This window comes from Aythya fuligula, chromosome 8, assembly GCF_009819795.1.
Source record: "Aythya fuligula isolate bAytFul2 chromosome 8, bAytFul2.pri, whole genome shotgun sequence".
NCBI lineage: Eukaryota > Metazoa > Chordata > Aves > Anseriformes > Anatidae > Aythya > Aythya fuligula.
In genome coordinates, this window is record NC_045566.1 from 27,832,007 (window position 1) to 27,847,404 (window position 15,398).

Below are 15,398 nucleotides of genomic sequence, written 5' to 3' on the forward strand. Positions count from 1 at the left end.
AGGTTGGAGTGAAACTACTAGTTCATCTAAAAAGAATTTATTTTTTTCCCCAAGTTAATTAAAAACACACAACACAGAGTCACTATATACCCTACAGTGAAATTCCTCTCAGTTTGCTTTCTCTGATTTGGGGACTTCATATCCTAAGTCTAGATTTCTGTATGCCTTCAAAATACGTTTAGAGATAAATATAGAATAGGGTCATGATCAGGCTCGGGTAGTATTTCTTTAGCAACATTTTCAAAAAGGTTTTTCAGAAGGCTAGAATGGTCAGACAAAGCTTTTTATTCTGCTTTTTCTCTGAGATGAATAAAGCTAGCTCTTAAAAATCTGACGCAATCTAATCTTTTGATGTCCTGTAACTCCAAAGAAAATGGAATCGTTCCGGAGGGAGGTCCAAAGAAACTCCAGAAAGAATTTGGGAGAGCTTTGAAACTGATAACCAGCTGGTAGCGAAGCAGCAGGCTGCTACAGAAAGTGCTGAAAATCTAATAATAGCCTTGGAAAGAATGGCTAGCTAGCTTATGCTTTCAGAATATCTGGCTGAGTATATCCCCTTTATCCAATACCTAAGTATTTCAGCTCAAAGACCACCTGTGTAAATGATCCCTTTTAAGAATGTGAGGTATAGAGGTGTGCTATGTAACATGTTCTTTGCACTATATAATCCTAATCACCATATCTTTAGTTGACTGGCTTCTGATACATGACATCTAAGACTGTATTATTCTTGTTTAAAAAAGAGTGAATGTATATACACAGAGAAAATTACTTCTCTCTTTTCTCCAAAGGTTGGAAAGCTATATAGACTTATAAAATGACATCATAACTGAGTGTGCTTAGAAAATTATATTATGTGCTTTTCTTTGAATTTCTCTACTCTGGTGGTCACTGGGCTCAGATACAACACAGATCACATATGGAAAGATTTCTTTAAGACCTCAAAGCTTTACATTGATGCTGAATAATTCAAACTTCGATGCATTACCCATGTGAAATCGGTTACTGCTAAATGTTATTCCATAGACTGGCTCTTCCAGCCATAGAGAAACTGAGGGTATACATAGACCACATAACATTACACTGTGTGGAAACAGATCTGTCCTGAATTAGGTCAGAAGTCTGTATGATACAAACATTATTAGGTTTTATCCAGTAAGGATCTTCATAGATATTCTGAAAGGGCAAAGCTAATTTTTAATTAGTCATATTTACCATAAAGCTAGCTTAGTTTCATTGCACAGTAATAAGCTGTATTACAAAGCACAACATACCTGTACTAGCCATGCATGCTAATTTGCCACAGGGGTAAGACAGTAAATACAAAGGAAAACCTGGAGTAATAGATTCAAATAGAGTTGACTTTACTCTGCATCTTTATAATGCATGGTGTCTCCTGATTTTCTGGGTGCACTAACAGCTCCAGTTCTGTACTGACATGCACACAGAACCTGGCCTGTCACTCTGCTGAAAAGGGTGTGTTTGTCAGGTAACAAAAATAGTTAGAAAGTGATCTGAGCAGCTCAGGGCATGTTTTTGCTCACAGGCCACCCATTCTATCCACAGGGTTTATACGGATATATTTTTGGAGTGGATCCACCACACCTAACATGTTTTCCAGGCTGTCCTGTAAAGATGTCTCAGTTTAGGAACTGCTGACATCAGGTGATGAATTAACAGAAATGAACCTCCTTTGCCAGATGCTAACCAAGGTTCCATCCCATTTCCATTCTCAGACAACAGGAGGGGGTGAAAGAACAGCTTATTACAGTTTACAGCTGTACAGCCATTATGATGTTATGCTGTACTGTGCAGACTGGCACTTTGAATGACAGGCAATGGGCTTATAAACAGAGGCCAGAAGTTTTGGCTTCAACATCTTAGCTCTTCTAGTATATAAATAGTGCCACAAGTCATACTCCAGGGAAGAAATCCAAAATTTTCTGTTCATTGTTGGAATATAAATTGGAAGAAGTCAAGCGCTTGAAAACTAAGCAGGTATTTTGATAAGTTTGAGCCATGAGGAGAAAAGGTTTCCTGATGTGACTGCTCAACACTGAGAAAATGTGAGCAGACTAGCAGAGACTGCAAAATGCTTTGAAATAAGCAACTGAATAATAAGCGGATAAGGAACTAAGGCGACAAAAGAGAAGAAAAAATGAGAATGAGCAGCTGCATAATAAGTGAGGTAGGAATTGAAGAGACCTAAACGAGAGAGAGAGAGAGAGAGAGAACATACAAATAGAGAGGAGTTTGTGAACTAGAGAGCACAGGAGGAGGAGTGAGATGTGTTTTCTCAGTGTTAAGGGTCCACCAGACTGAAAAAAATGCACTGCCCAAATTTCAAGCCAGGGTACCCAGAATTATCTAAACTTAAATGCAAACTGTAAAGCCACTGGCCTGATTTCAAAACCAGTACAGGCCTTACTGACCCATGTTGATTCAGCACTGCAGACACCCACCAGCATAGTCTTAGAGTCTGTAACTTGGGCTGGGATAGTCACATTATTTTTTGCAGTGCTTAAACTTACAGCTTTTTTGATCCAACTGCTGTGTCCTCTGTTACAGTACAGTAGCAGTAAAAAATCTGTAATCTGTGCCATTGATTTTATAAGTAATTAACATCCTGGTTTTAAGAATAATAACAATTTGATGTATTTATTTCTTCATATTTTGTTTCTTCTATAGGTAAGTTATATTTTATTTTTTCTATTAAAGAAAATAAGGTGACACATCTAAGTTATTTTCCAGGATACAAAAAGGCAGGTAATGTTTGAGGTGAGGCAGACTTCATGCTTATTAGTACATTGCTTGTACTTCCTTATGAACTCTAGAACTCTCAATTTCATCTTTTGCTATCCTTTCCAAACTGTTTCGAGATGGATATATTTAATCCTTGTATCAGGCACTATTGTATCATAACCAACACATTGGCAGTCTTTAAACAAGAGATAAGCTTTGAGATCTTTAGTCAATTATTTGTAGTTAAATAAAGCTAAAGCTTTAAGTCTCATCAGTGAAATCATCTACTCTTGCACAAGAAATATCTTTTGTATAAAAGGTAGAGATGTACTAGACTTACATGGTCATGTGGCATCTTCATACTTGGTATGGAGTCAGCTGTTCATCATCCTGCAGGTAGATTCAAGTGTGAGAGAGAAGTACACACTTCTGTAACTAGTACTGAAAAAAACAGATTTTTTTCCTATTTTTTTTACCCATGGTATTCATCACTACTGATTTAGAACAGTTGAAAGTAACCACTGCAAGGATCACTAATATTCCTGTCCAGAACAGTAACAGGAAGTGCTTTTGCATATGCATACTCTTTGAAGTTGTTGGTTGTACTCAGGTACCTAAAACACAAAGAAATACATTTAGTCACTCTACAGATGTTCCTACAGGAAGAAGACAAAATTATTTTAGGAAATTTTTATTCAGTTCTTTAGTCAGAAATATAAGACAACATTGATAGAGCTTTTGCCAGACAACTTCGGTTTCCTACATGTGTACTTTCTAGTTACAAATATGCCAGAAGAAATAAAAGACAGATATAATTGGCAGGAAGCCAGACAGGATCAAAGCTGCAAAAAGTTGTAGGAAGAAGTGCCAGGATGAAGCAGCTGTAATGAGAGTACTATTTACCTTGGTCCATAAAGATCCTTAGTCATTCAAAACCAAACATAGTTTTCCCTTAGTTCGTCCTTATTATTGCATGCATACATGAATATGCAACAGTTAGCACAAAGCTAGTGCAGAGCCCATTTCCTCCCAGTCTAATCCTTAATTGCAAGTAATGAGGAATATAAAATAATGGATATGCAAAAGTAGGAAACATCTTTATCTTCTCATTTTTTTCAGTTTTTATTGAAAGCAAGATTGAAGTTGTATATGCCTTACAGCACATCTTCATCTTCAGTGTCCTCTTTCTTTGAGGAGCAGCTTCTATGTAGCAAAGTTTTTTGCTAGCCTGAAATGTACTCAGGCAACAAAAGCTTGAAAGAAACACTTCTGTGCTTCAGTAAAGCTTTTGATATGCTGTCACCTGGGAACGTAGATGGACTGAAATGAGGACCAGACAGAGGAATATAATGTAACTGAATAACTGCTTCAAGAGCATATCACAAGATGCATATGGTGAATGGAAGTTAGCAAACTGGAGGGGTTCCATAAGGATCCGTGTTCTAATGCTCCAAAGTGAAAAATAATAATAATACTTGATGATGAAATTCCCAGGGAGGGGATAAATAAATACATAAAACAAGTTGAAATGCCTGATTAGGACATTGCATATGAAAAAATAATATATATATATATATATGGGAAATTATAGAACTACAATGAAGTTAAATAGCACTAGATAATAATAAAAAAAAATACATTAAAAGACATTTAAGGTTTAATCATGCTCTTCAACTGTACAACAAAGAGTTCTACAAACTGGAGGTTCATCATTTGTTGTTGGATAGACTGTCTGAATGTGTATCTAGGCATCACAGATGAAGGGAGCTAACAGTGTGCCAAGACCATGAATACACTCACTGTGACTTTATTGTCTGTCAGACAATCAGTTTCTAGTGGATGTATGGAACCAATGCTGTTGGCATTCAAAGCACTGTTAAGTTCTTACCTGAAATACCGTGTTGAAATATGAAAAACTGAATTCAGACTGGACTGGAGAGGAAGCTGCAGTATCTAACAGCACAGGAGATTAGGTCAAAGGTTACAGGTCCTTTCCTATCCTTGCGGTAGTGAAGTTTATTTTATATTTCCTAGGTACTGATATTATGATTCCACTACATTGTTGATGGTTTTAATCAAACTAACAAGAGTTGTTTTTATCACTTTTGATTGAACTAGCAGCAGATTTTCTTTCTGTCTACACACACTGTAGTGTCCACACAATGGGGCTATGACACAGTGTGCTAAAGTAGATAAAGCACAATACTTGTCTTCTTGCACATCTTCCTGCTGTTTACTTTCAATGAGATGCTAAAGTGAAGACTGCTCTCTTCTGCTTTCCTCTGGGAAACAAGTAATTTATTTATTTTTTCTAATGATGAAGAAAATTTACTCTGAATGTACATTTTTATGTGTAAAACTAGAAATATGCTACATAAAAGGCCTCACATTCCAGTGTTTCTAGCTGAGTTTTAGTTCTCAAGTAACATTTGACAGTATGAAATACTCTAAAATCCAATTAAAGTATATGTTTCTGACCAGATTAAACATCTTAAATGTAATTCTCTATCTTACTTTTAAATTGCAGTTGAAAGTCAAGATGCTGTTAAGTAGTGACTAGCTGGATTTGTTTCAAAAATTATCTTCTAATAGGTTCCATTACAAGGCTTAATGTTCTGGTGTAGAGGTGCTTCAAGGTTTTCCCTCTTCCAGAGAGAGATTTATTCCAAAAGGGGTTCTTCTACTCCCAGATCCATCATATTCCCTCTGCTGAATGGAACAGCTTTCGTAGTTCCGTTGTCTATGCAGAGGGGTCAGCAAGAGAACAGCCTGTCCTGTCAGACAGCATCTCTGCTCTGCTGCTGCTAGAAGACATTCATCTCAGGTCAATGTTTTACCTAAAGAGGCCTATATAAAAAGAACTATTATCTGTTGTATTAATATTAATGAGTAGTTATTAAGCAGTGACTGCTTGGGCAACACATCTTTTTTCAGTTGTTTTCCATTGTAGTTGCAGTTAACATAGCTTATCTGCTAGTGCAGTGCTCTCTCACCTTTCAGGATTGAATTTGTTGTGCCTATTAAGCATCCCTTGATACAGTTTTGTGTGTCATAAAGGCCCTTGAAACTGAATTTGATGTACTGGAGAATAATCTTGATTCTTTCAACCCCCTTGTGTGCAATTTGAGGAAACAATGGTATCTGTTAGAAATTTAGAGGAGAAAAGCAGTGGATTTACAATCCCTGGGAGAAGGTTGTAAACTCTTACTGGGGTGCTTATAAAAGGACATTATCACATTTGAAAAGCAGAGGCAGTGTAAAACAACCTTCAGAGCTGTAACCTTCAGGGTTTTTTTTTTTCCTCCTTGAGGAAACCATTTTTTTGTAATCCTCATATTTTTATGTAAGAAATTGGTTTTTTCTCTCTTGTTTTATTTTATAAATGATTGTTTCAGATATGGTGGTGATGAAGAAAAGCAATCACCAGTAGTTTTGCAAATAGTAATTCTTACCCTGAACTGATTGAAATTCAGTGATATCAAAAGTTTTTGATAGATATAGAGAGAGAACTAAAAAGACTTAACGGTGTATGAATGCTTTATAGCTTTAGGCTAGGCTAGTTCAATGTGTTTGAGCCTCAGTTAAGTGTGCTGTGCCTGAAAGACAGCATAATTGCACTGCATAGTCTGCTGTAAGGGAAATTTCCAGTCTCAAGCAGGAAATTGCTGAACTTCCACATTAACAAAAAAAAAAAAAAAAAAAAAGAAAAAAAATATCACTGTACTTCCTGCTTTTTTTGTGTGATATTAGAAGAAAAAGTAAAGAAGATTGAGCCACCCAGTGATGATCATGAAGATTGAGCCACCCAGTGATGTGGATTGATTGAGCTGTCAGTTCTGGCAGTGAGGCACAGAGCAGGTAGGAGGAGGGAGAAAGGGGGTCAGTTGTGGTATATCACTGCTCTAGCAATAGAGGGATCTGCAAATAATGGTGAGAATCTGGAACTATTTATATGAATGAAAGAAACATTAATCATCTGTGTATGTATCTTTTTCTGAATATCAGTAGCAATTGCTCTTCCTCTTGTTTGGGTACCTTAAGCACCACTTTTAAGCATTCATCTCATCATTTCTATGAAGTAGTTTATACTCCATTCCTGAAATATATCAGAAAGATAGTATTTGAAGATAATGCTCTGGATAGTCAGGAGATTCCTCCCTGTGATAAAAGTAAGGAAGAGAGGAAAATAGTTGTAGCTTCAAAAACAGTAGCAACTTGTGCAGCTGCCTGTGGTTACAGTTTAGAAATCAAAAAGTATTCTATGAAAAAGTTAAATTGATTAAAAAAAAAAAAAAAAAGTGTTTTCCTGTGTTTTCCCTTATCTATGCTGTCACACGGTTGTAAATAACCTAAAATGCATATAGAATAATTAATAGAATGAATGCCAACATTTGCTAGTAAAATGTTAAGCTCCATATTGTTCACTGTTGTACAGACAATTAAGAAAGGGTATCTGCCCAGACAATTCACATTTTGCATGTTATGGCATCATTAATTTATTTGACTAAATCAGTTAACATCAAAACATAGATAATTCTCATTACTATCTGTCTGTCGCTTTTAGGAAGAATCCTAAGATGTGAAAATTTTATGTATAAGCCCAAAAGGGTTGTCTTCAGACCAGTAGTTAAAATATCTCATTAGTTCTAATGGTCTAATACTGAAATTCCAGCTGTGTAAAAGGCTTGTATCACTTTGTATCTGTGGTTTGAAAGAACTGAAAAAAAATAATATATATATATATATATATATTCTAAAAATAATAGACTCTCCCTGAGGAAGCCATTAAGTATTTTTCTTGTATATGGTTTTCCTCAAGTGCTTCATTTTTTATAATCTTCATTTCTGTAAAAATTAACATTGTCTGTTAGTTTAATTTTCAGCAGATAAGAGGTGGTTCTTTTATAAACCACTTAAATGAAACCCATCCAAATGTAACTGAAGATATCATGTCTTGGAAACACCTGAAGTTAACAACTTGTTCTTTACCTGAAATGAAATGTCCTTTACAGACTCATCACTCTGTATATTCAGTCAAATCTGATTGCAAATATAGACCTAGGAGCGAAGAAGATATAAATATTTGAATATTAGTAAATGTGTTGAAATTAATATTGTAATTAACCCTTTGATAGAGAAATGATTTAGTGTGTAAGATTTATGAAATAACAATTCTTTTTCAAGGAAATTGGCCCCTTTTCACTTTGAATTGTTTGTGTAAATTATCATTTTTTTTTATTATTTGTCATAAAACTCTACCAGTTTTTTATTGCTTTCTAATGATATACGACCATGTCTGAACATTTCATTTTACTCAAAAATGAAGGGCTTTTTTGACACTTACAAAAACATGACAACTGTGAGGTGTCCCTTAGAAATTTATTTAAGGTACTTTAGGTAGTTCTTTTTCTTTCAGCCTGTGCATGTTGAGAACTTTAGGGGGACTTATAATAAATATAAGTAAACGAGAGAACTCTTGCATGTGTTGACATTTTTTCAATCTTCAACCTTCCAAAAATATATTAACTACTTTTTTTGTAGATGCAATTGCTCGGATGTGTGCAGGAGTGTTTCTGACAGAAGTACATTTTGGTCTCATCAGTCAAACATTTTTTTTTGAATCTTCCAGGTACTATGCCTCCAAATAGAAACACATTTAGAGCAAAAAGGTCCATCCTGAAATCAGGTAGATGTAAATTTATGCAGCAGCTTTTGTATTGTCAGGCTTGTGTGGCACTGCCTGAAGAATAATACAGGTAACCCAGATCAGACTTTCTGCTTTTTACCAAGTATCTGCCTGAACGAAAGGTTTCCATAAACATCAGGTTTTATTTGATTCTGGCAATGAACTAAACTGAGGACTGGTTGATTCCACTCCCGCAGTAAAAGAGGTTTTCATGCACAGTGTTCTTGTTCAGAGGAAGAAAGAATCCACTTCCAGACAGCCATGGACATTATCAGGGCAAGTGAGAGTTTAGAGATATTATCACATCTCTACTTGTGATACAGTGATATAGCTTAGGTCACTTTAGTTGCTGCTCTAAGACCAGGGCTGGCCTTGCCTTTTCTAGTATGCACACAAAGCTAGATCAGCAGAAAATGTTTACTCTTCTTTCTTCATCTGTGACATCTTCTGTAGCAAGGAGTCTGTAATATCGTCCATAGTATTTTTTATCAGCCTAGAGCTTTTCAAACTGTAGGATTCTGTAGACTGAGTCCTTTAGATTTCATGTTTACAAAAACTACTCAAAATAAAAACAGGTTATGTAATCTTCCTATCCTTAAGTAGAAGAAACTACAACATAGTTTTAGGGAAGATCCTACTGATTTTGAGATCACTTTTACCTAGGATACCAGCTACACAATAGTTGTCTTCAATGTGTTAGCATGAGCAATTCCATAAGAACTGGATCTGAGCTCAATGTAATTTTCAAATTCTTGAAGTTAAGAAAGTTTATATTGTGCCTTTAATTTATGACTCTTGATCTTTTATTTCTGCACTGTTCTTTTAATTAAAGATCTGGATCTTTTATAGACTTGGTGTGTAGCCTGTATATGAAAAAACTACATAAGTGTCTTTTGGTGGTAAGACTGATCTGGAAATAGGCATCTTGGCCCCTTTCCCCTTACATGCAGTATTTCCCACATTTAAAGGAGATGCTTGAATATAGCTCTTTGTCACAGTTGAAAACAGAAACACAGGTAGGTACAGTATAGAGGAAAACAGTCAAAATGTTCCCATGTGTTTTAATTTATGGCTTTTTTATTTCAAAAGCTGAACTAATTATAAACTATGCTGCTTTTGTATGCCTTTCTCATGTATGTGATAAGTATTGGTACGCTAATTTTCTCAGGAGAAATGTGGCTAGCCTGGAATAATGGCTCTTTATTAACATTCTGGTGAAAGGATATGGTTTTGCTCAGCTGCTCTTTTCATCTTGTGGTTTTGCACCCGTCTGAAGGTATAGTCTGTACCTTTATCAGGTAAGGACAAGGCAAACATGCTAGGTCCTCAATACCAAGGTGTCCTTGCAGTGACAGGCCTTTCTCATATCATCTCATCAGCTAGGTGAGCCTCCTTGCATCTGAGTGCAGCTACCATTGTCAGGACCTTTCCTACTAAACATTGCATAGGTTGTAAAACGTATCTTCTATGCTTTTAACCTTTGAGTGAATTTTTCTTGACACGTATAGACCCATAAAAAAGTGAACAAAAACTGAAGTGGCCCTATAATGGGAAAAAAATAAGGTTCTAATATTCTATCCACAATCTCCAAAATCGTGCTCTTGTTTTCATAATCTGAAGAAAATAAAGGATATTTCTTCCTTACTGCTCAATTTCTTTATATACTTCATATATATCTTAATATACCTCATGACATACCTTTACTCCCCTGGGATATTCTGGTTCAGACTGAACTTCTTTGATACTTTCAGCTGTCCAAAGTGAGTCTTTTCTACCACCTTGTCTGTAGCTTCTTCCAGTGTGAAGTGTCAGTTTTTCTGACTTTTGAATGATTATTTTAAATGTTTTTTCTTCTTTTATTCAGCTACTCACATCACCACTATATTATATCCCTCCACGGACCACCTCATGCTTGGGGCACAGTGCTTCTCATGTCAATTAGACTATTCTGCTCAGTATGAATTTTTGTAATGTGTTTATTACCTCAGGATCTGGGCATCTCCTGTTAGTATATGAAGTAACCAAATCTATCACAGTTTATTTTGTGTGTGTGTGTTTATTATTTTTTATCTTCTCCTTAGACTTGCAGTGAAGTATTTTCCTTTGGTATGGTTCTCTGTTGTTATTTTTTACATATGAGATCTATGTATTTGTGCTAGAGAGAGGAAGATAAAAGAACTGTGTTTTGCACTTGTAGCAGAAGTGTTGAGTTCTTGGTTCAAGAGATATTTATCCCAAAGTCAATCTCCAGACAAATAGGTGTTGTCTAGTTTTCACAAAAGCAGAACTGTAATTTATTTTTTTTAGTAAAAATCTAATAATACTGCTGCAGATACAGAAATATATCATTTGGCTGCTCAAACAGTGCTTTAACCATCAAATTCATGGTATTTTACTGATGAACCTTGAGGGGGAAAACAAAAACAAAAACAAACAAACAAAAAAAAACACCTACACCTCTAACTTGCAATCTGACAGTACATCTAAAACATTTCATGGAATGTCAAATTTAATTTCTATATTAGATAACGCGGTAAACAATATTGCTCAGAAAGAAGGGGTAAGCTTTATTTCTTAATAAATATTTCTCATTTCTTGACTTTTGTAAGAAACTGTTAGTAATGGTTATCTTTTGCAAATGCAATTATGTATGTAGCTCACAATTTCTTTGCTTTTGTGTTGTTTTCAGATGTACAGTATTGGCATCATCACTGTCATACATATTTATGTGCAGTTATTGTCAAATACAACATACTTAATGAAATACCTATAATGAAAACAGATGAAAACTAGCAACTAAAATGAATATATATTTTTTCATGAAGATGATACATTATTTGTTTTACAGAATTTTCAGATGAAATGTTATGGGGAACTAATCCATTCATAGCTCTCAGAGAATTGAGTCAGAACGGTGTGCATTTGTATCTGATAAGGAATGTTGATGGTATCGTCTCTCTCCATCTCTTGAATAGTGAACGCTGAGGCTCTTCCTGCTCAGAAAGGCTTATTACGGTTAGATTGGCTTCTAAACCAAGTTAATACAGGTCACAAAGTGTGGTAAATTGGCAGTTGCTCTAACTGATGAAAAAAATAATTGCAGTGCAAGGCAGAAGAATTTCTAAACTAATTTGTCCTTAGCAGAAAATAGGTATTATCAAATACAGAGAAACCTGTTAAAGTAACCTTGAATTTTTGCCTTGAAGCCAAAAATCCCTGGAATTTTCAGTCATGGTAATGGCTGCATCAGAACAGCTGCATAATGGAACTCCATCATCTAAAAAAGTTTCTTCTGTATCCTCCACTTCATTCAGATGTGTTACTTTTCCAAGAAGGAAGTCCATATTTCAGGCTGCTCAGGGAACTAGTCAGTAAGGTCCCCTGGGAAACTGCTCTTGAAGGCCTCGATGTCCACCAGTGCTGGTCACTCTTTAAGCGATGCCTCCTAGAAGCACAAGATAAGGCAATTCCAAAATATCGCAAGTCAGGCAGGCGGGGCAGGAGGCCGGCGTGGCTGACCAGGAACATTCTAATGGAGATTAGGCGGAAACAGAGAGTGTTTCGCTACTGGAAGGAGGGCCAGGCGTCATGGAAAGAATACAGGGATGCTGTTCGTGTTTGTAGGGAGAAAGTTCGAGTGGCCAAAGCACAGCTAGAGTTGAAGCTGGCTGTGTCTGTGAGAGAAAATAAAAAGGGGTTTTTTAGATATGTAAATGGAAAAAGGAGAACTAAAGAAAACATAGGGCCGCTCCTTGATAGGGAAGGTCTCCTCACAGACGATGACGTAGGCAAAGCAGAGACGCTTAACGCCTTCTTTGCCTCTGTCTTCAATGCCGATGATGGGCTTCGGGACCCAGGGTGCCCTGAGCTGGAGGACCGGGACGGTGGGGATGACAAACTCCCAACTGACCCTGAACGTGTGCGGGATTTGCTACTCCACCTGGATCCCTACAAGTCCATGGGTCCGGATGGGATTCATCCCCGGGTGCTGAAAGAGCTGGCGGATGTCATCGCGGAACCTCTATCAATTATTTTTCAACGATCCTGGGAATTTGGAGAGGTCCCAGTAGACTGGAAGCTGGCAAATGTTGTGCCAATTTTCAAGAAGGGTCAGAAAGAAGACCCTAGCAATTACAGGCCTGTCAGTCTCACGTCAGTGCCTGGTAAAATCATGGAGAAGTTGGTTCTCGGACTCATTGAGGCACACCTGGGGGACAAAGCAGTCATTGGTCCCAGCCAGCATGGGTTTGTGAAGGGTAGGTCCTGCCTAACTAACCTGATTTCCTTTTATGATAAGATCACCCGTATGGTGGACCAAGGGAAACCAGCTGATGTGATTTTTTTGGACTTCAGCAAGGCTTTTGACACGGTTTCCCATAGGATCCTACTGGACAAAATGTCCACCATACAGCTAAATAAAAACATCATACGATGGGTGAGCAATTGGCTAACGGGCAGGGCCCAAAGGGTTATGGTAAATGGAGCTGCGTCAGGCTGGCGGGCGGTCACCAGTGGGGTCCCTCAAGGCTCCATTTTAGGGCCGGTACTTTTCAATATTTTTATAAACGATCTGGATGTAGGAATAGAGGGTATTTTGAGCAAGTTTGCTGATGACACCAAACTTGGAGGAGTTGTGGACTCAAATGAGGGCGTAAAGGCCTTGCAGAGGGATCTGGACAGGTTGGAGAGCTGGGCGATCACCAACCGCATGAAGTTCAATAAGAGCAAGTGCCGGGTCCTGCACCTGGGACGGGGAAACCCTGGCTGCACGTACAGACTGGGCGATGAGACGCTGGAGAGCAGCCTAGAAGAGAGGGATCTGGGGGTCGTGATAGACAGCAAGTTGAATATGAGCCAGCAGTGTGCCCTGGCAGCCAGGAGGGCCAATCGTATCCTGGGGTGCATCAAGCACGGCATCGCTAGTAGGTCAAGGGAGGTGATTGTCCCGCTCTACTCTGCGCTGGTGCGGCCTCACCTCGAGTACTGTGTGCAGTTCTGGGCACCACAGTATAAAAAGGACATGAAACTGTTGGAAAGTGTCCAGAGGAGGGCTACGAAGATGGTGAAAGGCCTTGAGGGGAAGACGTATGAGGAACGGCTGAGGTCACTGGGCCTGTTCAGCCTGGAGAAGAGGAGGCTGAGGGGAGACCTCATCGCAGTCTACAACTTCCTCGTAAGGGGTTGTCAAGAGGCAGGAGACCTTTTCTCCATTAACACTAGTGACAGGACCCGCGGGAACGGGGTTAAGCTGAGGCAGGGGAAATTTAGGCTGGACGTCAGGAGGGGGTTCTTCACAGAGAGGGTGGTTGCACACTGGAACAGGCTCCCCAGGGAAGTGGTCACTGCACCGAGCCTGTCTGAATTTAAGAAGAGATTGGACTGTGAACTTAGGCACATGGTCTGAACTTTTGGGTAGACCTGTGCGGTGTCGAGAGTTGGACTTGATGATCCTTAAGGGTCCCTTCCAACTCAGGATATTCTATATAGCTAGGGCTTGCTTTTGCACCCTTCAGAACAGTGCTCTCAAGACCTTTTTAATGCTCTGTGGGGCAGATTTAGCAGAGTATATCTGAAATTGGGTCAGAATATTTAACTTTAGGAACTCAGAATCAAGCCACTTTATTTTTTTTAAGAGCTAATATTGACATCTCAGCATTAATTATGAGTATATTCAATAAATTAAAATAATCAGGTCATTTTGAATATGTTTCTCAAGTTGTCTCATGTAGTCAAGGAAATATGCCAATTGCTAACTGGATGAAATATACAAGCAGTAGTAAGAAATGGTGATAGGAGATAGTGAATTAATTCCTACTGCTTCACACCATGAAGACCAGAGACTGTTGATGGGAAAGTAAATGTGAAGAGAGTCAGAAAGGGTTAAACAAATACATTGCCACCAGGTAGAAGTAATGTAATCTGAGGAGCAAACTTCCTTGGTTTCTTTCATCCCTGTAATTTGCAGTGACCCAATAGGAATTGTAAATAGGTAGACAACTGCTAGGCAGCAAAATCTTATTGAGTATTCTTCACCAATTCTAGCAATAATGCCTTTTAAAATGCCTGCAGATTGTTTCATCACAAACTTCGCTATAATTTCCTTTCTATGAGACATAGCATTTTGCTCTAGGAGAAGAAATACTTTCAAAAACTGAGGTAAATATCTGATGCAGCTTACGGATACACCCTGAAGCAGAACATAATATTTGCATAAGAAATGACTGACTTATCACATAAATTTTCCTGTGTAATTTGCTAGCTTGCCTCCAAGGGGCATGTAAACCTGAAAGAGGGAGAAGTCAAATGTAAAAGAGGCATTTCTGCTTCAAAAGAACAGTCTTATCTGAGGGGTGAGTATGTTGTATTCTGATAGGAAGGGGAATGTCTCTCTGAGATACATGGAGAATTTTGCAGGCAACTTGTGAGACTTAGTTGAGATATTAAAGATGTATTCCATGCATGTTATGCTGAGAAAGTATGGTATCTTTATATGCACTTATACTTCTTAGAAATGGAATTACAATATCAAGGATATTAAGGAAGACAAAAGTATTTCTGTAAAGCTGAATTGCTGAGAACATAATGGTTTATCAGAACAATGGATCACATTTTACATAGTGTAAAAAGCTACTTTTAAAGCAGGAAGAACTGATATACATGAAGTAAAAATGTGGATTAACTACCCAGTCATCCAAATCATTCAAGATGCAAACAGTAAAAGATTAAAGAAAAAATGGTGACTGGCTGATGTTGAGCATGCACACAAATGGATTGCTTGAAGCTGAAAATACAACTCTAAATTAATGCCAGCAATGAAAGAAAAGTGTAAAAGGGATGGGCTGGTAGAGCATGATACCAAACATCACTGCTTTAAATATGTATTTTTTAAACACTGCTGGTTGGTGACCAGGAAAATTGGAAAGTATCTTTCCACTCAGTATATTTTATTAATCACGTGTTTTTTTGAGAG